This window comes from Canis aureus, chromosome X, assembly GCF_053574225.1.
Source record: "Canis aureus isolate CA01 chromosome X, VMU_Caureus_v.1.0, whole genome shotgun sequence".
NCBI lineage: Eukaryota > Metazoa > Chordata > Mammalia > Carnivora > Canidae > Canis > Canis aureus.
This window is the reverse complement of record NC_135649.1, coordinates 94,034,586-94,061,402: the sequence shown is the minus strand read 5'-3', so window position 1 is coordinate 94,061,402 and position 26,817 is coordinate 94,034,586. Positions and strand designations below refer to the sequence as shown.

The 26,817-nt window shown below is 37.5% G+C and overlaps 1 long non-coding RNA gene across 1 annotated transcript in view; it reads right to left on the bottom strand.

The window, feature by feature from the left end:
* Positions 1 to 21,606, bottom strand: part of LOC144307923 (uncharacterized) — a 28,793-nt gene extending 7,187 nt beyond the window's left edge. The window contains exons 1-2 of the long non-coding RNA XR_013374585.1: positions 21,541 to 21,606; positions 19,863 to 19,940 (exon numbers count right to left, since the gene is read on the bottom strand). This is a non-coding gene — a long non-coding RNA (uncharacterized LOC144307923). The remainder of the gene's footprint in view (positions 1 to 19,862; positions 19,941 to 21,540) is intronic.
* Between the last annotated feature and the right edge of the window lie 5,211 nt (positions 21,607 to 26,817).

Here is a 26,817-nt window from a genome sequence, read left to right as displayed (position 1 = left end):
GGGGAGGTCAATGCATTTAAGCTGAGGAGTTTAATAAACTCTCTGTGCCTGAGATTTTACCCAGTGAAAATAGCTATCAAATAATCTCCATAAAATGGTCAAATGTCCATTGTTGCTTAAGAAAACATGAATATCAACAAGGCTACGTTATGGGTCCAGAACTGGCACAGCCAGACTCATGATAAGATAAAGTGATACAAGAATCCTAATGTTTGACTCAGTAACTGCTAGGCACTCCCATGTATCCTCTTAGTCCCTGGGGAATCAAATCCAAGACAAATGTATATATTTATACTATTAAACTTATATGTATATTTATAAAAATATATTTATACTATCATATATATTATAGTAATATAAATCCTCTTTTCCATAGAAATTGTTGATAGAATTTTACAATTATCATGTAATTAAAATAAAATCAACCGCATTACCAAGTCAGTGTTTTCATGGCAAATTTAAGAGTGACAAGAATATGCAGGGGCTGGGATTACGTGTTCACTGTTTGGTGAACACAGTGTCCATGCTGTCTGTCTTCTTCCAGCTCAGGACGTGCCTAAATAAACCTTGAACTTTCAGGAATCTTTGTCTCTCTTACCCTGGCTGTTCTCAGTTTTGTTGGGGAAAATGATTTTATTAGATCCTGTTACACAAAAATCCATTTAAAGGGTTTTCTGAATATTAAAGAGATATACCTTTATTCCATTGTAAATCATTTTTCCTTCTTTTCTCTTCCTTAGTTTTTTTTTTCATAGTTCAAAATGGAAATGGAAATGTCTAAAATACATGTAGGATGAAAAATGGGCATTGTTCTGCTCAGTGACTTTTAAAGTTTATTGAGGTTTTCTGTCTTGGTTTCTGCTTTCCTGACAAACTCAAGTATAGTCTCTTTGTCTTAGGGAGAAAAAATATTATGAATAAAATATCGCTGGTCTAAATAGATTTTTAAGGAATTTGATGACTCATTCTTTACATAGTATTCATTTTTAAAGCAGCAAACCAATCATGCAAACTTTCATCAATGTTCTGTGTGAAATCAACGTGTCTGTCTATTATGTTTCTAATACATAGAGAAAACTGTAGGACTTTCTTTCAAACAATGGTAAAAAGAGTCCTAATAATAAAGGCTATTTCTACATGATAGAAGAGCTTCCAACTGTCATCTAAAGAAGGTTCAGCGAGGGCAGCCCAGGTGGCTCAGCAGTTTAGTGCCACCTTCGGCTCAGGGTGTGATCCTGGAGTCCCAGGATCGAGTCCTGGGATCGAGTCCCACATCGGGCTTCCTGCATGGAGCCTGCTTCTCCCCCTGCCTGTGTCTCTGCCTCTCTCTCTCTCTCTCTCATGAATAAATAAATAAAATCTTTAAAAAATAAAGAAAGAAGGTTTAGCAACCTATGGCACATGGACCAAATCCAGTACACTGCCTATTTTTGTAAATTAAGTTTTATTGGCACACATCCATGCCTGTTTGTTTGCATGCTACTAGAGTATACATGAGGAGTTGCAAGAGAGACCGTCATATGGCTTACAAAGCTTAAAATATCACTATTTTTATCATTGTGTACTTTTAAATCTATCCTACATATAGAATTATACTTAAGGAAAATCATCAGTATGTATGTAGCTAGTATCCTTAATTATAACTTAGAATATGATTTATAATAAGTAATATTCCAGTTTATGGATCTACCGTGAGTTTAAAAGTCTCAATTTTTTTCCAATGATTTTGTTATTGAAAGTGATGAGATGAATATTCTTGAACATAAATATGTGTTCTCTTCTTCAATTACATTCCTTAGCATTCTTTAAGTTCAGAAACATTCTTTACATTAACTTTATTGAAGTATAATTTACTCAGAATAGGGATGCCTGATTGGCTCAGCGGTTGAGCACCTGCCTTCAGCCCAGGGCATGATCTTGGAGTCACAGGATTGAGTCCCACATCAGGCTCCCTGCATGGATCCTGCTTCTCTCTCTCTGCCTATGTCTCTGCCTCTCTCTCTCTCTCTCTGTGTCTCTCATGAATAAATAAATAAAATCTTTAAAAAATAATAATGATTTACTCAGATTAAAATGCCCCCATTAACTTTCTACGATTCCATCAATTCAACGAGTTTAACTAATCTTTATTGAGGTATAATTTACATTTAAAAATGTGCCTATTTTAAAGGTATAGTTTGATGAGTTCTGCCAAATACATTTATGTGTATTTGGTTACTTATGTACCCATGATTCCAAACAAGATATTGGACATTTCTCCAGAAAATTGTCTCATGTCCCCTTTGTTATCAATCCTCCAACTCATACTCCTCCCTGAGCAACTGCTCATCTAATTATAATGCCATAAATTATTTTTATCCATTCTAAAACTAAATATAGACTATAGTCTATTGTGTCCTTCTTCTTTTACTTGACACAATGGTTTTGAGATTTATGTATTTTGCTGCTTATATTAGTTCATTCTTTTTGTTGCTCTGTAGTATTCCATTGGATAAATACACCACAGGTTGTTGAACTACTGCCCTGTTGAGGAACATTGGGGTGTTTCCTGTCGTTAACTTTCATGAATGAAAGTACTAAGAATAGGAATGGACAAGTCTTTTTGTGGACATATGTTTTCATTTCTCATGGGTAAATACCTATGAGTGAAATTGCTTGTTCATATGGTAGGTATAGATTTAACTTGATAGGAAACTTCCAAACTGATTACAAAGGTCACTGCATCACTGTGCATTACAGCCAGCAGTGTATGGAAATTTCACTTGTCATACATTCTGAACAAAATGTGGTATTGTTAGGGGTTTTTTTTTTTTTTTACATTTTTTACTTTTTAATTATTTTAAAGATTTTATTTATTTATTCATGAGAGACACAGAGAAAGGCAAAGACATAGGCAGAGGGATAAGCAGGATCCCTGCAGGGAGCCTGATGCAGAACTCCATCCCAGGACCTGGGGATCACGACCGGGGCCAGATGCTCAACCACTGAGCCACCCACGTGCCCATCAGGTTTTTGGGTTTTTTGTTTTGTTTTTTAAGATTTTATTTATTTATTCATGAGAGACACAGAGAGAGGCAGAGACATAGGCAGAAGGAGAAACAGGCTTCAAGCAGGGAGCCCGATGTGGGACTTGACCCCAGGACTCCAAGATCATGCCCTGGGCTGAAGGCAAACGTTTAAACCACTGAGCCACCCAGGAGTCCCTGTTTTTTGTTTTTGGGGGGGGTAGGAGGGGGTGTTTTTTTTTTACTTCAGCAATTCTAGAGGGTAGAATTTTGTTTTGATTTTATTTTGTATTTCCCTGACAGTTCAAGATATCAAGGACATTTTAATGTGTATTTTGGCCATTCTGTTTTGAGTGAGTGACTTTTCATATCTTTTGCCCACTTTTTGTTAGATTGTTGTCCTATTATTGAATTGTAAGAGTTTTACTATATCCTAAAAATCAATCCTTTGTCAAACATATGTATTACATATATTATCTCCCATCTATAGTTTGCCCAATAACTTAATTTTGCTAAAGATTTGTTTACCTTTTTTTTAATTTTGTGTTTTCTATGTTCTTTAAAACATATTTTCCTAAACCAAGATCATGAATGTTTTATTCTCTGTTTTCTCTTACAGGTTTTATAATTTTGACTTTTACTTTTTATTGTTTGTTCATGAGCCTTCAGGAATTAATTTTTGTGTAAGGTATGAATTTGGAGTTAAGGTTCATTTATTTCCCCATGGAGATATCCAGTTATTCCAAAACCATTTATGTGAAGGACTTTCTTCCCCCATTGAGTTATATTAGCAACACTGGAAAGTCAGTTGATTGTATGTGTAGGTTTATTTCTAAATATTCTGTTACGTTCCATTTATCTATATGCCTATCCTCACATCGGTACAACGCTGCATGGAATATTGTAACTTGCTAGTAAATTTTGAATCAAGTGGTATAAGTACTCCAACTTTGTTCTTTTTTCAAAATGTCATAGATATTCTGTGCCCTTTGCAATTTCATATAAATTTTAAGATCAGCTTGTCAATTTCTGCTCCCAACAATGATTCCCTCCTGAGCTTTTGATTGGGATTATATTAAGTCTATAGATAAAATTGGGGAAAAAACAGACCTCTTCAATTTATTACCTCTTCTACTCATGAAAATGTTGTGATTCTCCATTAGTTTTGATTTCTTAATTTTTTCAGCGTTGTTTAGTATTCTGCATAAAGTAGGCTTGCCACTAAGGCAATTAAAAATATTTTGTAGAAATCAAACTGTGGGCTTGAAAAGTGAAGTTACAAGTCTTGGTTAATCAATGGAAGGGACATAACAATCACTGCATTTTTTTTTTTTTAATTAAGGGTATGGGACACCTGGGTGGCTCAGTGGTTAAGTGTCTGCCTTTGGCTCAGGGTGTGATCCTGATCTGGGGATCAAGTTCCGCATCAGGCTCCCTGTGAAGAGCATGCTTCTCTCTCTGCCTATGTCTCTGCCTCTCTCTCTGTGTCTCTCATGAATAAATAAATACAATCTTTTTTAAAAATTAAGTGTAGAAATGATGGCCTAATTGAGGTTAGAGAGCATGGCTTTGGTTTGGAACTAATTCCCTTTTGTGACATTTTTCATCAATAAATGGTGTCTTGGAAGTAAAAAGTAGATAAAATATATTACGGAGGTAAGCTAGAATTAGAAATTTATCAGCAGAAATTCTAGAGGGTAAGGAATTCCTAGTGGCTACCACACTAAAATGGGTGAAGTCAGGGTCCACAATTCTTTTTGTGGTCATATATCAGAAGATTTAGAAAACAAAGTGGGGAGACACAATAATTTTACAGACTAACTTTATAGACTAAGAGCAGAAAGGAGAGATGAGAAAGGAAATAAGCAAAATGAGGGGAAAAAGTTGTGTTTCATTTATGTAGATGAAAGATGCAACCTACGTCAAATAAATAGCTCAGTGAATATTTATCACTGGGTTCTTCATCAGACTTTGACACCAATGACATTTGTCTTTTAAGGATTTCTTTTGGCTACAGGGATGATAGTCTTCTCTTTTATTATTGAAATATAGTTTCAGGTGTACAACATAGTAATATATTTTCACACATTACAAAACGATCCCCCACAATAAGTCTAGTTACCATCTGTCACCACACAAAGTTATTACAATATTATTGCCTATATTCCCTATGCTGTACATTATGTCCCCATGATACATTTGTTTTATAACTGGAAGTTTATACCTATCCATCCTTTTCACCTATTTGCCCACCCATGCAACCCCTACCCCTTCTGGTAACCAACAGTTTATTTCCTGTATGAGTCAGTTTCTGTTTTGTCTTGTTTGTTCATTTGTTTCATTTTTTTAGATTCCACATATAACTGAAATCATGTATTTGTCTTTGTCTGACTTATTTCACTTAAGCCCTGTAGGTTCATCTTTGTTGCAGAGAGCAAAATTTCATTCTTTTTTTTATGATTAATATTCCATTACAGAGAGAGAGAAAGAGAGAGAGAGAGAGAGAGAAATCATACCACATCGTCTTTATCCATTTATCTATCAGTGGGTACTTAGGTTGCTTCCAAATTTTAGCTATTGTAAAGAATGCTGCAATAGAACATAGGGATGCTTATATCTCTTCAAATTATTATTTTTGTTTTCTTCCGATAGATACATAGAAGTAGGGGTACCTGTGTGGCTCAGTCAGTTGAGCCTCCTACTCTAGATTTCAGCTCAGTTCATGATCTCAGGGTCATGAGATCAAATCCCATGTTGGGCTCCCCACTCAGTGGGAAGTCTCATTGGCATTTTATCTCCCTCTGCCTCTGCTCCTTCTCCCACTTGTGTGTGCACATGTGCATGTGCACTCTCTCTCTCTCTCAAGATAAATAAATAAAATCTAAAAAAAAAAAAATACCCAAAGGTAGAATAGCTGGATCCTGTGGCAGTTCTATTTTTAATTTTTTTGAGGAAACACCATTGTGTTTTCTATAGTGACTGCACCAATTTACATCCCCCTCAACAGTGTATGAGGGTTCCCTTTTCTTCACATCCTTGCCAACACCTGTTATTTTTGTCTTTTTGACAATAGCCATTCTGACAGGTATGAGGTGATATCTCATTGTGGTTTTGATCTGTACTTCCCTGATGAATAGTGATGTTGAGTATCTTTTCATATGCAGGGGATGTTATTCTTTGTTCCTTTTATACATCACCCATAATTCCCTTTTATAGCAATGATAAGAATTTTTATGTCATTGTCAAATGTGACTGTTTCCCAGATTAAATGCCAATATTCTTCCTTTGAAAATAATGTGTTTATAGATAGCTTGTTGAGTGTGACTGTTTTATTAGTATTCAAAGAGCTAGTACGGTTTTTTTAAAACCAAAAAAGGGGGTGCAGCTTGTTGCTTGCCTTACAAAGGAAAGGGAGACTTGATCTGTGCTTATGGATTTGCCAAAGCACCTGAGGGTAATTCAAGCACATGCATTGTGGAAGTATCATTTAGATTTTGCTCTTCAAATATAGATGCTGCTACACTGACAATGCTGTTCTCCCCCAGGCCATCCACTGTTGCAGGATGCTATAGGCAATTTGAGACTAACGTTCCCAATTAATATTTCTGGCATGGTCTTTACATTGTTTACAAATGTCCTTAGGCAGAAATGGAATGTACCACTAAATGTGGCAACATATTTCTCGGGACTTTCTGCTTCTCTCATCCTCCTGAGAATTCAGTGGAAAGACTAAACAACTCTAAAACAGCAATCAGGAAGACAAAAAAAGCCATCTGATATATTTGGTAAACATCCTTTTGGTTCCCGCTCCTATCAGTTATTCTCCTAATTCAATATTCCAACTTCAACCTATTTTCAACACCAAAACTCAACAAACCAGTGCTCGCTTATGAAATCAGTGATGTGGAAAAGCCTTTATTTCATTTTCATCAGTTTAATTATCACAAACCTGCTCAGACACGCAGGCTCAGAGATTGGTAAAGAATGTGTAGTAGAATCTTCAATATGCCATTAAACTAGTACAATGCTTAATTCTTTCGGTGGAGAAATGAATCACCATAAATCAGAGGCCTTGGGCATATAATTAACAACTCTATTTGAGACTATGTCTGATTAACTGATTAATAAGGAACTTGAGTACTGCCAAAATAAAATCAGAGTTTTTCTTGCAAGCTATGGCAATGATCAAAACAATAAGATCACAATATCTAAAGTAAAAAAAATTGTTTCAAGATAAAAAATAAAATACGACTTAGTTCAAACTCTTCTAAAAATGCCAGTGTTCAGACTATGTATTGAATTTTCTTCTAGAGAGATTCAACAGCAAACTAGGAGGCACATTAATTATGAAAGTTCAAAATGAGGTTACCAAAAATGTGCCAGCGTGGGCTGAGTGTGAGACATATAACTTAGAGGATAGAAGCATGCACTTTGAAATCAAAATGCCTGGGTTTTAATCTGACTCCATCAGAATGTAGCTGCGTGACTTCTGATAACTGACTTAACCACTATGCCTTAGTTTCCCTGTGTGTAAAATGAGGGTAACTTAGTACCTACCTCCTCAGGGTGTTATGAGGATGAAATGAATCCATGTGTGTAAATAATTCACAGTAGTTTAAATGCCATGGAATTGCTGGATACTAATATTCTTAAAAACATTTTTGGCAATATCAATATCATACTGATTAAAATGTGTCTATTTTGAGACAAGTTTCTGACTTTCAATATGAGGAAGCCAGAAAACACTATGTGATCCAGGCATTTGAACTGGGATAGAATGATCTGCCTATACAATCACAGGGGGGATTTTTTTTCTTTTTTTAATAATAAATTTATTTTTTATTGGTGTTCAATTTGCCAACATACAGAATAACATCCAGTGCTCATCCCGTCAAGTGCCCCCCTCACAGAGGGGATTTTGTCTGCTGCTTATTTCTTGGGAACTGGTGAGGTATAAATGGAAAAGAATATGCAAATATTTTTCACAGCTTTTTATATCTGATAGAGACAGAGCTTTATAGAAATAATATGAACAATAACATAGGTTTGAGGAGACCCAAGAATGAAGAAAAGGCTTTTCCTGACTAACTCTCCATTTACCTTCCGTAAGTCATAATTTCTCAGTTTTTCTACTGATTACTCCCACTTCTGAGTATCCAACCTGCCAACAGCAGAGACAAATGCCAAGAATCCAACATAGCACCACTGTGAGGAAGAGGGTAACAACCTAGTAGGTAGCAAGTTGATGGTAATTAATTCCTTACGTCACTAGACAGAAGTAATTTGTCCTACCATTACCACCATCTTGCAGAACCCCTCATTCATTTACATGGTAAGCACATGCACACTGTAAAATTGATTTCACAAAAAAATAAAGGAATTTTGTCCTGCTCATTCACTGATTTTACCATGTGTCACAACACACAGAAATAGGCTAAATGCTGGAAGAGCCTATTGAAGGCTTAACCCTTTGGATGACAACACATTATGAGTTTTGTATCTGTATTTACAGGTTCAGTATGTGCCCTGAACTAATGATCAATATACGATATGTCATTTGTTTCATAGCCTTCTCCCTTCCCCTCTATTCCCTTTCACTATTATTTATATTCCGTACTGGCTTCTCTTAAAGAGAGGCTCATCTCTATTCAGAAAGAATGAGAACCTTCAGCACAGAGACTCAAAGTCTTGAATTATTTTACTTCTTAGTTTGCATTTCCACCAACAGTGTAAGAGGGTTCTCCTCTCTCTGCATCCTCACCAACATCTATTGTTGCCTGAGTTGTTAATTTTAGCCATTCAGACTGGTGTGAGATGGTGTCTCATTGTGGTTTTGACTTGTACTTCCCTGATGTCAAGTGATGTTGAGCATTTTTATAGCCAGAACACAAGCAATATATTAAGGGGTACAAACGGACGTGCCCCTCTAACTATTACCAATGATAACACATAAATAAAAATCTGGGTTCCAGTTCCAGTTACTCTGTGCTTTCCTAGTTGAGAGTGTTAGTTCACCCCTCAAAAAGGAATACTTCTACTATGCACACAAGAATTCTTCCAATTCTTCAGGTGAAAGCTGAAATTACTAGCTGTCCGATTCAGGATTCAACATTCTAGTTAATGGAAAGACAAAAAGATTGCTCTATTGGTTGTATTCATTGATCCTGATTATTAAGAGAAAACAGGGTGGCTTCTTTACAGTTGGATCAAGGTGGATATGTATTAAATATGGAATTCAAGCAATTCGCTGAAGAACTTCTTTGTAATTCTGAATCTAGTGGTAAAAGATGATGGAAGGTGGGGCAACACAATGCAGACAGAACTCTTCAGAAATAAAGGTTCTGGTCACATCTCTAGTTAAACAACTGTGATCAACTGTGATTTTGCTGTGAGAGCAAAAGAAATACTAAGTAGGGAAGAATAAAGTTACAAATGCCAGCTATGACATTGTGACCAATTATAGAAATCAAGACTTTAGAATCTAAGCAAGTTTCATTATGCTTACTTTGTTAAGTATATATACATTAACCAATTTATAGTCATTACCTGTTGGTGGCCTATTTTCTTTTCGATTTAATTTAATTTTATTTTAATTCCAGTATAGTTAACATATAGTGTTATATTAGTTTCAGGTATATGATATAGTAATTCAACAATTCTATACATTACTCAGGGCTCATCATGATAAGTGTACTCTTAATCCCCTTCACCTATTCCATCCATCCCCATGCCCACGTCTCCATGGTTAACCATCAGTTTGATCTCTATGTTAAGAGGCTGTTTTTTGGTATGATGTTTTTCTCTTTGTTAATTTGTTTTGTTTCTCAAATTCTACATATGAGTGAAACCACATGGTATTTGTCTTTCTCTGCTTGACTTATTCCACTTAGCATTATATCCTCTAGATCCATCCATGTTGTTGCAGATAGCAAGATTACATTCTTTTATATGGCTGAATAATATTCCATTATATACATGTACCACTCCTTTCTTCCATCATCTATCAATGGACACCTGAATTGCTTCCATAATTTGGCTATTGTAAATAATACTGTCATACACATAGGGGTGCATATATCTGTTCAAATAGTGCTTTCGTGTTCTTTGGGTAAATAGTAGTGGAATTACTGAACCAAATGGTAGTTCCATTTTTAATTTTTTTAAAAACCTCCATGCTGTTTTCCACAGTGGCTATACCAGTTTGCATTCCCAACAATAGTGCATGCACATTTCTCTTTCTCCACATCCTCATTAAAACTTGTAGTTTCTTGTGTAACTGATTTTAGCCATGCTGACAGGTGTGAGGTAGTATCTCAGTGTGGTTTTGATTTGCATTTTCCTAATGATGAGTGCTGTTGAGCATCTTTTCATGTGTCTGTTGGCCATCTGGATGTCTTCTTTGGAGAAATGTCTGTTCAGGACTTTTGCCCATTTTCTAATTGGATTATTTGGGGGATTTTTTTGGTGCTGAGTTGTATAAATTCTTTATATATTTTGGATACTAACCCTTAATTGGATATGTCATTTGCAAATATCTTCTCCCATTCAGTAGGTTGTCTTTTAATTTTGTTGATGGTGTCCTTTGCTGTGCAGAAGCTTTTTTTTTTTTTTTAAAGATTTATTTATTCATGCTAGACATAGAGAGAGAGGCAGAGACACAGGAGGAGAGGTAAGCAGGCCCATGCCGGGAGCCTGAGGTGGGACTCGATCCCGGGACTCCAGGATCGCGCCCTGGGCCAAAGGCAGACGCGAAACCGCTGAGCCACCCAGGGATCCCCAATTAGCTTATTTTTTGTTTTGGTTCCCTTGTCTTAAGAGACATATTTAGAAAAATGTTGCTGTAGCCAATGTGAGAGAAATTACTACTTGTACTCTCTTCTAGGATTTTTATGGTTTTAGGTATCACATTTAGGTCTTTAATTTTGCATTTAGTTTTGTATATGATGTATAAGCGAAGTCCAATTTCATTCTTTTGCATGTAGCTGGCCAGTTTTTCCAACACTCTTTGTTGAAGAGACTGTCTTTTATCAATTGCATATTCTTGCATTCTTTGCCAAAGATTAATTGACCATATAATCATGGTTTTATCTCTGGAATCTCTATTTTGTTACATTTATCTATGTGTCTATTTTTGTGCCAGTACAATACTGTTTTGATTACTACAGCTTTGCAATATATCTTGAAATCTGAGATTGTGATACGTCCATTTTTGTTCTTCTTTTTCAAGATTTCTTTGGGTATTTGAGGTCCTTTGTGGTTCCATACAATTGTTAGGATTGTTTGTTCTAGTTCTGTGAAAATGCTGTTGGTATTTTGACAGAGATTGCATTAAATCTGTAGGCTGCTTTGGGTAGTATGGACATTTTAGCAATATTTACTCTTCCAATCCATGAGGATGAAATATTTTTCCATTTTTTGGTGTGTGTTGTCTTCAAGTTCTTTCATCAATGTTTTATAGTTTTCAGAATGCATTAATTTTTTGTAGGTAGACTTATAATTTCACTTAAAATTAAAAATATCAAAAGGAATTTGTGACTGAGGTAGAAGAGGAAAAAACAACATCTAGTAATGGATAAAGTCTACTGGGAATTATTATTTCATTTTGAGGGTAGAGGAAGGCGTTTTCTTGACATTGGTGATAGTCATTTCACATTAAGTGAAAGCCAGATCTATTGCTATTTTTGTCATTTGAAAGTCAAATACGGGCAAAAGGGTCTTTATGGATATTGAACTGTTGAAGAGGTAGCCTATGTCAGACTGCCTGTGTTGAATCCAACAAGATCCACACCCTGATTTACACTTGCTTCTGCACCACAGGAGGAAGCTTTAAAACTATTATTTCTGAGACTCCACTGACAACAGAGTTCAGGATTAAATTTTTCCAGTAAGAAGGATCCACATGTTATTTGAAAGGCAAAAGAGAAGTAGAAGCTGTCATTATCCAGAAGCATTGAAAAGAGACTCTTGGGAAACTGCAAACATGAGTTTGCATTTGATTTAGAGTGAGCTCCTGTGAATCACTTGCTTTAGTCCTACTGGAAGCTGAGATCATCAGTGGCTTCCACATGATTCCTGAATTTCCAGGCTACCCAAAAGCCAAGAGAGTCAAACACATGATTTTTCCAACACATGGGAGTAGAGTGCTACTTCTTTAATTTAGCACCAGATGAAATAAATGGCTTGCTTTTAAAAGATACATCATATGAAAAACACATCTTTACACGTTAGAATCTCAATCAACACAGATAGATGCTCACATTATGGGAGGCATGCTGTAACTGGGACCAGCCAAAGTAACAGCAAGAGCCAAAGTAGGTTTCTCTCACCTTATATTCTCTGTAGGCTATGTTTACTGATTTGAATGGTGGACTGAATTGCTCACATTATTTGAACTTTTTTTCCCATGTTCATTCTCTCTTTCTTTCCCCCTCTCTCTCATCCTCACTATCCCTCTTATTATCACTCTCTCCTAAAAACATAAAATTGAATTTACCTAAGTGAAATGTATATATTATTTATGTTCACTGAATTTCCTTTTGTTAATTGCCTTTCTATGTATGCTCTTGAATCATTCATTTCTAGATATCAATATGAATATATTATAACCTAGATATTGAATAATTCAAGTTTTCCTAGAAAATTTTTTGCTCAAATTACAACTTATCCTTTATTTTCAGCTTAATAATTTGAATGAGGTAATTCCATTCAACACTGTCATACATAAACTGTTAACAGCATTACATATTAGACATAGATTTCTGAGATTTTGGGTAGTAATAAAAATCTCTTAGTACCACAGGAGGAGTGCCCAAGATGAAAGTGATTTAGAATGACAAATATGCTGAGATATGAGATTTGGACTATATTTCCCCCCTGCAGCTGTGTCAATAACTGCAAAGGGTCTCAGATTTACCTTGTGAGTAAGCTAATAAGCTAGCCTATTACTGTTTCATAGATACTGGCATAAAACCTAAGACACCTGGTCAGAGATAAAGCTCTTTATTACTCCTAGCACAAGCCCCAAGTTCCACAAGGGCAACACAGATTAGCTCAGATAGTTCTCTGAACATACAGTGGGCTGAATTTCAGAAGAGCAACCTTGAGCTTACTTACTGAATCTGAACCTCTTTTTTCTTTTAAGATTTTATTTATTTATTCATGAGAGATACAGAGAGAGAGGCAAAGTCACAGGCAGAGAGAATCAGGCTTCTCGCAGGGAAACTGACCTGGGACTTGATCCTGGGACCAGGATCATGCCTTGAGCCAAAGGCAGATGCTCAACCACTGAGCCACCCAGGCATCCCGTGAAGCCCTTTATAATGAGCATTAGGCATGCTTTCTTTCCCTTTGATACAGATGAGGACATTGTCATTATTATAGTGGAAAGTAAGTGAACCTCCCCTTTAATCCAATGAAAGACACTATACCTATTTTCCAAGGCCAGTCTTTGTACAGCATCCTTGAAGAAATAATTTTAATAAACATATAATGCCTTTCTTCATAAGATGTCCAGACACATAAGAGTGCCAGGGAAAATTGTCTCCTAACAGAATGACTTAACAGCTTACAGTTGATCTGTGACTTGCTTCCCACGACTTGGGAAATGAATTATCAATTCATTGTCTCCTGGAATATTTTTGACTTGAAGTCTTTATGCTTAATCAAAGGACTAGAACAAAATGTGTCCCATGATTTTAAATAATATGAATTCTCAGAAGTCAAGTCAATAAAGAACCAATAGCTCTGATATTCACTTCCTCAATGCAAAAAGCAAAATGGAGGAAACAAAAGAGCTCAGCCAAGATTCGCTTGATCCTGAGAGGAAAAAAATTCTATTCAACAATAACTAGATATACAAAATGCCCTTCTCCCAGAACCAAGGGCTTTCTTTTTCTTCCAGAACATCAAATTATATAATGTACAACAGTCGAATCTTAGAGCAAATCTCTATTTCTTGGTCAAAAAAAAAAAAAAAAAGATGGGAAGGGAGAATACACTACTCTCTTTTCTTTGGAAATTAAATAAAAGAGGTAAATTTTCATTTTGTCCCAAAACTAAGAGAGAAAGAGAGACAGAAAGAGAGACAGCAGAGAGGCAGAGAAAGAGACAGAAAGAGATAGAAACAGAGACAGAGACCAAAGAGTATGAAATCTTGAGAAAAAAAAAAAACATGCAAGGGCTTTATACAAAGATATACCTGGGTTTCAGTCATAGTTCTGTCCTTTACTAGTCATGTGCCTTTTATAAACAGCTTATCTGAGCCTCAGTTTTCTTACTGTTTATATACAGTTCAGTCAATAAATTAGAAATAGTTTATATGAAATACATAGCCCATATTTGGTATTCAATCAGAGTTAGCTACCCATTACAGAGTTGATAATATATCACTGGGTAAGAAGTCTGGTGAAAGAACAGAGATTTATCCCCATGAGGGATAGATAAGTCATGGAAATGAATGAACTATCCAAAGAAGAGAATATAAATGAGTCAGCTATGCCCAATGCCAGAGATTAAATAAGGACCTAAGACGTAGTCCGTGATATTAGCTGCCCCCAGTGAATTCCCATCCATGCTAGTTCTCTTCCTTTGAATCAGGGATAGATCAGTTTCTTCCTTCCAACAGTAGAATGTAGCAAAAGTGATGCTATTCTAGTTCCAGGCCTGACCTGAAAGCTACCGGAAACTTCTGCTTTTGTGGTTGTGGATATACTGGGCAGGAGTCCTGCTGGAGAGATCACATGAAGAGAGACTAAGGAGAAGACATATGGAGAGGGAGATGTCCTGGAATGAGAGACAGAAAGACAGACAGAGACAGAGAGATACCTAGTCATCCTGTACTTCAGGTGAGCCCAGTCTTCCAGGAGTAGACCTATGAGCAAAACATTTTGGATGTTCCACAATCTTGCTGAAATGATATGAAAGGTTTCAAGTGAGGCTAGCAAAAGAACTGTCTGGCTAAGTTCTAGTCATCCACAAAATGGTGAGAAATATTAAAGTATTTGGTTTTTAAGCCACTAAGTTTTGGAGTGGTTGGTTACACAGCAACAAATATCAAAGCAGACATTAAAATGTTACATTAAATTTGTCTGTAGGGCAGCCCAGGTGGCTCAGCGGTTTAGCGCTGCCTTCAGCCAGGGGCGAGATCCTGGAGACCCGGGATCAAGTCCCACGTTGGGATCCCCCCATGGAGCCGGCTTCTCCCTCTGCCTGTGTCTCTGCCTCTCTCTCTCTCTCTCTCATGAATAAATAAATAAAATCTTTTTTAAAAAATCTGTCTGTAGTTCATCTGGCCTCAGTGTTTCTCTGCAGCAAGGGACATTTTTTTTTAGGAGCATGATATCCCTGTCCGTATTATTGTCACAAATAAATGATAGAGTAGCATCCTTAATTTCCTCACCATGGATCTGTGATTTGCAATTCATCTAAACCATGTTTGAATGTATAATCTTTCATATGCATAACTTTGGGTTATAAACGTGACATACATTTATAATCATGTCAATTGTCCATTCTACCAATTGTTCTCAAAGAAGTTATTTTAAATGTCAAGCAATAATTCCATTTTGCCTTTTAAGCCAACATTCTCCAAAGAAAAAACAAAGGAGAGAGATTGAAGGAAAATTAGATAATGTATCTGTAACATTTCACTAAAATAGCTCATGATTTATACATCTGAATTTAACTTGATTCCTTATTGACCTTCCGGAAGTCACATAATAATATTCAGGATGAACGGGGTTTGCCTTGTCTTTGATGAACTGCTCAATGTGTTTATTTAGCATGCTGTTATTGGTAAATCCCATCTAAAATTATTTTAAGATATACACATTTAATCAGTTCTTAATCCTTTTGCCCTAACTTCAGGGAAGGGAAGCCTCTCCCCATTTATAGGCATCCATGGTATTGCAGGGATGTGGGTTGTCATTCTGTGATTTCTTTGTCTCTCTTTTAAAACAAAAACAAAAGCAAAAACAAAAACAAAACAAAAAAACCTCTATAAAAAAAAAAAACCCTCTATAAATATGTGGTGGGAGATTGGGAGGACCAATGTAGAACGAGGGAAGAAAAGGTTAGAAAAGACGAGGATATTAAGGGCCGTTAATTTTGTCCTGAGCATTACTGAAAATGGCCTAGGCTGAGAAGTTAGGGCAGTGTGGGGCAGTGAAACACAAAAGCTGGAACTTCCATGATCCAGACACACATGTGGACCAAACAGAGGATGAAGGAAGAGGCCAGAAGTCTGGTGGAGAGTCTCACAGTGGGTGCATATCTGATGTCAAGGAAGAAGGCAGGCAGCAAGGCAAAGCCCAAATTCACTTGTTCAGATGTCAATGGGCAAGTGTACCAAAGAATGAGAAGGACATTGGGTCATTGCTGGAGACAAGAGATTCTTGGAAACTGATATGAAGAAGGAAGGCAAAAGGAAACGTAGATAAAATTAAACTTCCTTATACCTTGCTGCCCATTGACAAATATTTGAGGCAGGCAGAGTATGACATTCCTCCAGGAATTCCCAACTGTCTTAATGTTAGTGCCTCGCTCGAGTTAAAAACAACTTTAGCTTGACAATAGCTAGGTCTCCAGGATCCCCTAAATCTTCTTTAGCATATGAAAAAATCCTTTTGGAAAATTCCTTTGTCTTTACATCCCCCAATTCCAAAATATATCATCGACTGCACCTCACAACCCATGGGCAGAAAGAGCTGCTGTGCTTTAATAAAACCACCCCTTTGGCACCAAAAACATCTCAAGAATTCTTAACTGGTCACTCCAGACACACATCAAGTTACATCAGAGACCAAAAGAGTTAATAAAATAAAATGAAATGAAGTTAACTAGGGAAGATCAAGCAAGAAGAAAAGGCTCCCCTCCTACACTTTCCGACTCTCACTCTGATCTCTTTTGTTAGTTGTGGACCCAAGAGCAATTCGCATTTTTAACAGACTTAATTTTATAAAGGGAGTGAGGCAGGACTCAGATTTTCACATACTTTGTTCAGCCTTCATTGTAATAGACACTGAGAATTGGAAAGCCCTGCCAAATACCTATTTTTACAGGCACTAGAGAGCACTGCTGGTGGACAAAGCCGTGTCATGGAGGCACTTGCTCTCCCTGCTCAGCCTCAGCATAAGAAATTATCTTTTGTTCTTTGCAAAACCAGGATGGATAGTTTGTTGTAGTGGAGAGAATTTTTTTTAAAAAAATCATACTTTATATTCTATCCAAAGAGGAAGTTAAATCACAACAGAAAGGTATCGCACTATCAGCTAGAGGTGCAATCTAAAATTAGGTCTCAAGACTTGCTCCTTTTAATAAGTGAGAAAAACTACATTTTCACCAGCTATTACAGTCCCAGTGACCCAAGCATGACAAATGTCGGGGAGAAAGTCATTTCTCAGTCTTTAACACATGGCTTGGCCAAAAGGCTGGCCTCCTTCAAGAAGCTGCACATATGGAAGAAGCGACTGTGCATATCACGTGTCGTATGTTGAAGTGTGCTTGGACTCAATTTAGATGATCACCATGACAACTGTCAGCCAAGGAGAATTTTTGGTAGTGGGGGTACAGAAATCATTAAAAACCATGAGAATGGGGTCCTGTTGTTCATATGGCCAAGTGGACCGAAAGCAACTCAACTTCATTTATTCCCACCGTGAAGCTTTTTTTAAATCTCCATCTAACAATAAATGTCAAAAGCAAAGAGTTCAATGGCAGTTACTACGCAAATATCTTTGCAGATAATCTTGCTTCTATTCTTTTCCCAGCTTCAGACAAACATGTCAAGCGCAGCTTTGCAGAAGTCAGCATAATTAAGAAAAACACATAACTCATTAGTGCAAAACTGTTTTGCAGTTCTGCCTTCAAGTCTTTTTGTCCACCACTCTGTCATCTACTACTTGTTAAGGAATGCTTTGAGTATAATGTTTAAGAGTGGCTGGCTTGCTTGACAAAAGATAGATGCTAAGAGAGTTTAGGCACTTGCTGATCAAGCTGCAGGAGAGAGAGAAACAGACAGAAGAGGATGGGGGATCCCTGGGTGGCGCAGCGGTTTAGCGCCTGCCTTTGGCCCAGGGCGTGATCCTGGAGACCTGGGATCGAATCCCACGTCGGGCTCCCGGTGCATGGAGCCTGCTTCTCCCTCTGCCTGTGTCTCTGCCTCTCTCTCTCTCTCTCTCTCTCAATGTGTGTGTGACTATCATAAATAAATAAAAATTAAAAAAAAAAAAGAGGATGGGTGATATTGAGACTCCTAACAATTTCATTAAAAGCTCTTGCACTCATCTTCCGAAGTAAAAATCCATATAGAAAATTCGCCTGATAGGATTTAATTCTGAATGCTATATGTCTAATTCCCAAACACTGGTGAATCATTATCATCTTCCTCCAAGAATGATACTGATTGATATAGGATTCCCAAAGCTCTAAATGCCATGCTACTATAAGTTGCATATATACCACATGCACTTCTGTAATTTTTCCATAAAGAATACTCCACAAGCTCCTCTAAGTTATTCTTGGTTAACCCCCAGTCTTTACTGAGTGGAACAATAACTAGGCATGCCGTTTGATGAATGGATTCCGCACATGATTCCAGCCATCTCCATGTCCCGTTCCTCCTGCACCAGCCCCTGATCTCTGCTATGGAATGGACTATGGAAAATACATGAAAAAATAAAAAAACAATAAAAAATAAATTTAAAAAGAGGAATGGACTATGGAATTACATATTCTCAGATGTCTATAATGACCCTACATTACTGTCTTATGTTTATGCCAGAAAAGAAGCTTTGTACTGTAAGTATTGAAGGAGGGATCGCAATCAGGGTCATGTCCCAAATGAGATGCTGAGAATCTCCAGATGGGAGACTGGATGGGAGGCTAGTATTGAGGCTTAGAATAGGAATAGGGGCCAAAACGGAGCCTTTATGGACTCTATAATCAGTTGACTACAGGGGGAGTGATGAAGTTAGTCAGAAGGATATTTGCACATGGAGGCTGGATCCGACTGAGGACTCACATGCCCAGACAGAAGGACAGGACCGTTCAGAAGCCTATCATCTGGGTCTAGTAGTCAAAATCCCTTTTAGTAAAAGTCAAAATCAAATGGTTACAGCCCACACAGGAAGTACCTGTATTTTCCAGTGACTACAAAGGCTGAAGAACACCTCTCTGTATTAGACTGACTGGTTATTATAAAGATAGGACCATCCTCATTAAAGGACTGGATTATTGGCAGGGTGCTGCCCCTTCAGATGAGAAGTCCTGGAAAGATAGGGTATTCTCTTAAATTAGTTATTTGAATAATATGAGACAACTACAGTTACGTACCCATTCTGTGAATTGCAAAATTCTTAGTGTTCTTTGCTGTTATGAATTACACATTTTAAGTGGCTCTCTGTGATGAATTGTAATGGCAATTACAAGGAGGGAGATTCACTGACAATCAGTTGATTATGAAAGCATGAAGCCCCACTGTTGCTTCAGTGTTACTTCTATTATTATATTATCTATATTACTGACAGCATCCATGGCACTCATTGGCCAGGCCATGATTCATCTTTCTCATTTCCCATTGTTGCTCATGGTGCTATCTTCTCCTGGACTTGAAATATCAAAGTGACTTTATGTGTTTCTGTCTCCAATATCTAACTGCACATTATATCTAGATAAAACCTATTAGTCTGAACTCCCTGGCCCTTCTTGATGTGACATCAGCTTCCCCTCACAGTAATTATCATCATTATCATCATCATTGCTAACGGTTATTTAGCATTTATTATGCACCAGACTCCTTTACATATCTTTATTCATCATAACAATGCTATAAGGTAGGCTACGTTATTGTTCTTAGCTTACCAATAGGAGCTTGGTGACATTAAAAACCTTTCCCCAGGCTGCACAGACAGCGTATAGTGGAGCTGTCGGCTTTGAAACCTAGAGAAATGCATTAAAAACATAAGAATAACCTTTATAATACACTTATGTACCCAGCCAATTTCTAAAACAACAGCAACTAGGGAAGGTTATAGAAAATTAATCTTAAAAATTATAAACAAAGATATGCATAAATCAGAATATTCTAATATAGAATAATGCACAAAGATGGAAGAAGACAGACAAGGAAAGACTTGTTGTCAGGGACTATGTCAGCAAAAAAATTGTTTTACGGTGTAGGTAGTTCCAACTAAAATTCTAGGAATCTCAACTGTTTCCAACCTGCAAACTAGTTTTTGAAATAAATAGATTTATTTTGGACCTCATTTCCCTATGGTATCTAGACAAATTCTCTTCATCAGTTAATAGTAGATATGCCTGAGAGCTCCTACCCTCACATCCTCTCCTCTTCTACCCTTTCCTTTTAGGAACCCAGCCGAGATCTTTCACTTGAACTTCTCTTGGGGCTGATTCCCTGAGTGCACACACGCAGGGCGCCCCTCATCCTTACTTCTTAGGAATGTAGGTTATGATCCCCTTCATTTGGCCTTTTTTGATCTTTCTTCCTAAGAGAACACATGTAGGCACCTTCTTACCCTCAAATCTTAGGAATCCTGCAGAAGATGTCCTTCCTCCATCCCTTTTCTTGTCTGTGATTCCTTGAGTGCAGATGAGCTGGCCCTTCCTATACACTCACTCCTCCTAGGGAATCAGCACAAGATTTCCTTTCATTTGGTCTTTTCTGGGGCCAATCCCCTAAAGCGTACACATGCAGGCCCATTCAATCACTTTTCTCTTATGAATCCTGCATAAGACTCCCTTTTACTTGGCCCTCACTTGGGGTGACTGAATTATTCCGCCCCATCTCCATGGCACAGAGAAGAAAGAACTTGGAATACAATCAGTGCTTTCTCGTTTTATAGTAAACTAAAATTGTTTACATAGTAAATCTTGGTGGCTTTTTCCATAGAAAGGAGCTCCAAGACTTGTTTGGATTTGTGATAGAATTTATGTTCCTTATTAAAAACAACTTTTCTACCCTTGGGGACTTGGAACTCAGACAGTAGAGAGCAATTAATTCTCTGTTATTATAATGTAGCACCCATTGACATCTCATTCGGAAAATTTGAGATCTGGCTCTCCCTTGCTTGCCTAAGAATCCACCTCGTTCCTTTCCTTGCATTAGGAACACTTCCAAAATTCAGTGCAGGATGTCCAGATCTCAAATTATAGACCTCCATTTCCAGTTCTCCATGATATACCATGTCAACTAATGTCAACAAGTCTCAGAGGTCAGAGACAAGGAATGATTCATTATAATAAACAGAGCCATCTTTTGAACATCTATCAAGTTACAAGTAGTTTAGTGAGTTATGAGAGGTTTGATTCCATGGAAATAGAGTTCCTTATCTCCCGAGGTCAAGGATTTACAACATGGTCTATATGACAAAATTTGCAACATGAGGCATGTGCATCAGAGTTGAAGGACCTCCTGTGAATCAAGCTCATATTTAGTCACACTGAGCATAAATAGAATATCCTAGAATTGCTGTGGAAGCTCTGAGAAAAGCAAAAGTAGGATATACAAATAAAAACTGACCTTGGTCAAGTTTATTCCAGAAGACCACTGGCTCACCATCCTTCTGCCATGTGGTCCTGAAAGCCTGTGAGACAAAACAAGAAGGCTTGGCATGAAACAGGGCCTCTAACGAACGTGCAAGGTATAAACCATGCCATTTTAAACTCAAGCCTTCTTGATTCAGGGCCTCTTTACCTTTTGTTCTCCTCTTCTTCAAATGACATTTTTCAAGTAAATGGATAGTTTGTTTCAACAAGAAATGGGATCATTATTTTGCTAGCTGGTGACAATGTGCAAGGTCAGTTTCTCTCTGAGTAGAAGAAAGTCAGCTCTGCAGACATCTATGCGCTGCTTCAGAGGACTTGGAAGTTATGAGGAAATCACGACCCTGCCAAGCAGACATGCAAACTGTGGAAGCGCACTGCTTTATCAGTCTGGGGAGAAAACAGTGATATATTCTGTGATGATCAATTTCCTTCTCTACATAACAAGCAGCATCTTTTTTTTTTTTCTAATTTTAACTATAACAGAAAAATTCCTCTTCACATGGTAGAGATGCAAAGAAAGTCGCAATAGTTTTAATAATCAATCCAACATTTCTGCGAGGTTCCATATAAGCACTGCAAGACTGTCCGCCTTTCCTCCCACAGGTTCATCACCAGAGATCACTTTCTGGAATATTGTATTCTGTAGGAACTACCTCATGTCTGGAGTTGAAACCTAGCTAGAAGTTAAGCAATTCTGCATCCACCACTGGCAGCAGGTGACAGGTGACAGCTCACAGTGAAGCCAGAGACTAATCCTCAAGCACAGAAATCCAGAGAGACTCTTCTCTTCCAAGGTGACCCACCATAAGCATAACCCAGAGAGCTGAATTTGACTCCACCCAACCCCTACCTCACAGTGTCACTGTTAAAAACCAGCTAGTTTCAATAGTCCATGTCATTCCTGAGCACTGATACAGTAATATCTTTGCAGGTACAGATTTTCTTTTGGTTCCTGTTGTCATCTAGGGGTTGAGAGGTGAGGAGGGTTATGAGAAAGTAGAGACAAAATGCTCTCTCTGCTCCCATCGTCACAGTCAGTTGTGGCTGCCACATACCACCATAGATCATTGTAGACTATAACTACATTACAACCTGCTCTTCTACCATTCATATGCAATCATTAATCTCAAAGCCATACAATAGTGTTTGAGCTATTTAGTCCTGGGAAGTTTTCAGGTTCAGCCTGTGATGCTTATAACCCCATGCATCATGAGCCCTGGATTGTTGTTTACCAAACTCATTTTCTTTTATTCATACATACCCCGTCTGACCTGCATTGCAGCAGAATGGGGCCATGTGAATGGAAGTGATGGCAATATGGACACCACTTCCATGTCCACCCTAACAAAATATCTCTTAAACTACCCTCCACTTTCTTATGGCAGTCAGAAGGAAAATATCCAGCAGGAGAACCTGTAGTCTTATGGGGTAGTAGTACTATAAGGAGGAGGCTGGTCTCAACATCTTTCCATGGAAGGCCACCCACCAAACAACTGAACAAGCCAGCACTAGATTTGTATTACATCAGGCCATTAAGATATAGGGATTGGTCACTATAGTGGTTAATCTTCCTGGTCTAATACATCATCCTGGTAGTTGAAGGCCTGATTTAGGCTTTAGTTGCACCCTGAATTCCTTCCTACTGCTCTCTGACCAGTTCATTTATAAGAGGTTTTCTAAGAATGTAGGACCCCAAATGGGAAAGAAGCCAGATACTATACAGACCTTCTCTCAGAAGAATATTTGGTTCCTTTGAAAATCTGTCTGCTAATAGGTCTTCCCTGACAAACTGCCTCTTTCTTCAAAAAAATATGGGAATTGGAATCCACACAACTTCTCTTACTGAATCAATTGCTTAGCAGAAATAAAGGAAACTATATCTTAAAGACTACACTTTAAAGTCCAAAAATCATACCAGTTAAATCTACACAGTGTATAAAACCACAATAATACACACATACACACACACACACTCAGAGAAAGCACCATACCATAAATGGTGATAAAAACATTAAACTAGGGCAGCCCAGGTGGCTCAGCAGTTTAGTGCCCCCTTCAGTCCAGGGCGTGATCCTGGAGATTGGGATCGAGTCCCACATCAGGCTCCCTGCATGGAACCTGCTTCTCCCTCCTCCCTCTGCCTGTCTCTGCCTGTCTCTCTCTCTCTCTCTCTCTCTCTCTCTCTGTGTGTGTGTGTGTGTCTCTAATGAATAAGTAAATAAAATCTTAAAAAAAAACATTAAACTATGGTATCAGATCCACAAGGACTGCAGATATTATAATTAGCAGGTGCTTGCTTATTCAATATGATTACAGAAATAACATGAGTATGACTATGACATATTATTTATCAAATATTAATACTACATTATTGCTTAGCAAATATTTATCTCCCACTCTTATATGCGAATGTATATGTGGATGTTTGTTGTATCTGAGCTAGGCAACTGTAATATGACTGCCTACTGAGTCCTCCTTGAGAAGAGTACTTTTACATCCCCACCCCATGAATGCTGGAGTTGGTCATCCAGCTTGCTTTGGCTGATAGAAAATAGGTAGAAGTGACAATATGCCAGTTTTAAACTTATTTCAGACAAGGTATTGTGTGTTTCCATCCAACCTTTGGGGAAGTTACATTTCTACCATGAGAAGTGTATGTACTAGGTAGTCATTGTTCTTTCTACCTGTGTCTAAAAATGAAGCACATGGAAAGAGCTAAATTTGGCACACAGCTTGAAGCAGAGATTTTTCTAATCACGCAAAAGCATTATATTGACTGGCAATTTATTATGCACTTCATTATTCTTTAAATGTGCTTATGTAATTTTATATGTATAAGGTATGATGATGATGCCAGAAGCGAACATCCTTATATATTTCTATTATTTTTTAAGATTTTATTTATTTATTCATGAGAGACACACACACACAGAGAGAGAGAGAGAGAGAGAGAGAGAGAGAGAGAGGCAGAGACACAGGCAGAGGGAGAAGCAGGCTCCATGCAGGGAGCCCGATGTGGGACTCAATTCCAGGACCCCAGGATCACGCCCTGGGCCGAAGGCAGGCGCTAAACCGCTGAGCCACCCAGGGATCCCCTCCTTATATGTTTCAACTGCAAAGTAATTCATATTCTTTCATTGATGCAAAGAATTTGAGGCATTTTAGGCTGACCAGCCTGAGAAATCAGTCAATCAGTGTACAGAGGAAAACTCTATTTCTGTGCTGGTCTTCTTCAAGGAAAGGATGAAAGTGACTTATCACCATGTCAGCACAAACCTCTGACTTTACGAATGAAAGTCATCTATCCCATTGGCAAGACTATTTTAGCCAGCTATGGTTTTAGAATGTATACTTCAAAAACAATGTAAATAAAGTGTCTGTGAAACTCTTGGATTAGGGTTCTAAGAATGAAAATACATAAGTATATTTCCAATACTTGCCTAAAATAAATAGAAAGTATGTGTATGTATGTGTTCCTATGTGCATGCGAATGCACATGCGCATTGTCTCTGAACTAGGCTTCTGGAATATGGCTGACACTGCTGACTGGCTCCTCCCTGAAACAGTTTCAACTGAGTCTGGTTAGAAGCTGAAAAGTCAGGTTACACTCTGAAAATAAATAGTCTTCTGGAACACTTTCAGGAAAAGGAGGAAATCTGATGACCCAATATTTGCCTACACAGCATTGCTGGGTAGTGACTGTTCCCTGAAAGTGCAAGTCAGCCAAACCCTAATTGCACTGCACTGTTCACACTGGGGGTCCTTGGGTCGCTGGTTCTCATTTCTTCTCATACCAGTCCTTATACCAGATTCCAAATTAGAAAAATTTATCTTTTTCTACTTAAAAGTTGATTTCCTTAACTTGACACAGCAACAGTCATGGCTATAAGACTGATTTGAAAAATCTAGGTTACAAGTAAGTGACAAACTGCATTTATTGTCCAGGTCTCTGACCACACAATGTATATATTTACCTTTGTACTTGGCAACAACGTGTTTGCCTTTACCGCCATCTGTCTTCTGAGTGTACAGAAAAGTTAGCTTTGCAACTGCTAATGGGTTTTTATAATCACAAGTACAAATTGCAGAAAGAAACCTAACTCTTCAAGATCAAAACTTAATGAGAATTGTGTAATTAAAATCAGTTTATGGGGGGGCACCTGGATGGCTCAGTCGGGTGAACATCTGACTCCCAGTTTTGGCTCAGGTCATGATCTCAGGATGGTGGGATGGAGCCCACATCCAACTCCACAATCAGTCAGGAGTCTGCTTCAGAGATTGTCTCTCTCCCTTTCCTTCCTCTCCAGCCCTTCCCTCAACTCATGCATGCTCTCGCTCTCTCATTCTCTCTCTCTCTTAAATAAATAAATAAATAAATAAATAAATAAATAAATAAATAAATAAATTTTTTTAAAGAACCGATTTATAGGATAATCCTGAAATAAACAAAAAAAGCTATAATTGATATATACATGGTATGACCTTGGAGAGCTAGATCACTTGTGATTTGTCTCTTTAAGCATCAATTTGAACATAATTCAGTTTTTGTAATGTAACTTTTTATTGTAAAATAAACCCAATGAAATTTATCATTTTAATCATTTTTAAGTGTACACTTCAAAGGCATTCACACTGTTGTACAACCACTACTGCATTTTCATATTTCTAAACTGAAACTTTGTATCCACAATGAGTCCTCCCCACAGACTTTGGCAACTGTAGTTCTACCTTCTATCTCTGAATTCCATGACTTTAGGTATCTTATGTAAGTGCAATCATACAATATTTGCCTTTTTGTGACATGTCTTTAAGATTCTCCTAAGTTATAGCATGTGTCAGAATTTAATTGCTTTTTGAGGCCAAGTGATATTCCATTGTATGTCTAGAACACATTTCATCCATCCATTCATCTGCTGACATGAACATAGGTATACAAATACTGTTTGAGTCACTGCTTTCAATTCTTTTGGGTATTTACCCAGAAGTGAAGCTACTGGATCATATAGTAATTTTATGTTTAATTTTTCCAGGGACTGCCAAACTGTTTTCCACAATGGCTGCACAATTTTTATATTTTATATAATCCATCAATGCATCAGGATTCCAATTTCTCTATATCTTCACCAATATTTGTTTTTTTCTTTCATTGTCAAATCCATTGTCTTGAAGCTTTCCTCTTATTTTTTTCCTACAAAAATATTATAGTTTCAGCTCATGTTTAGGTCTCTTATACATTCTGAGTTAATTTTTG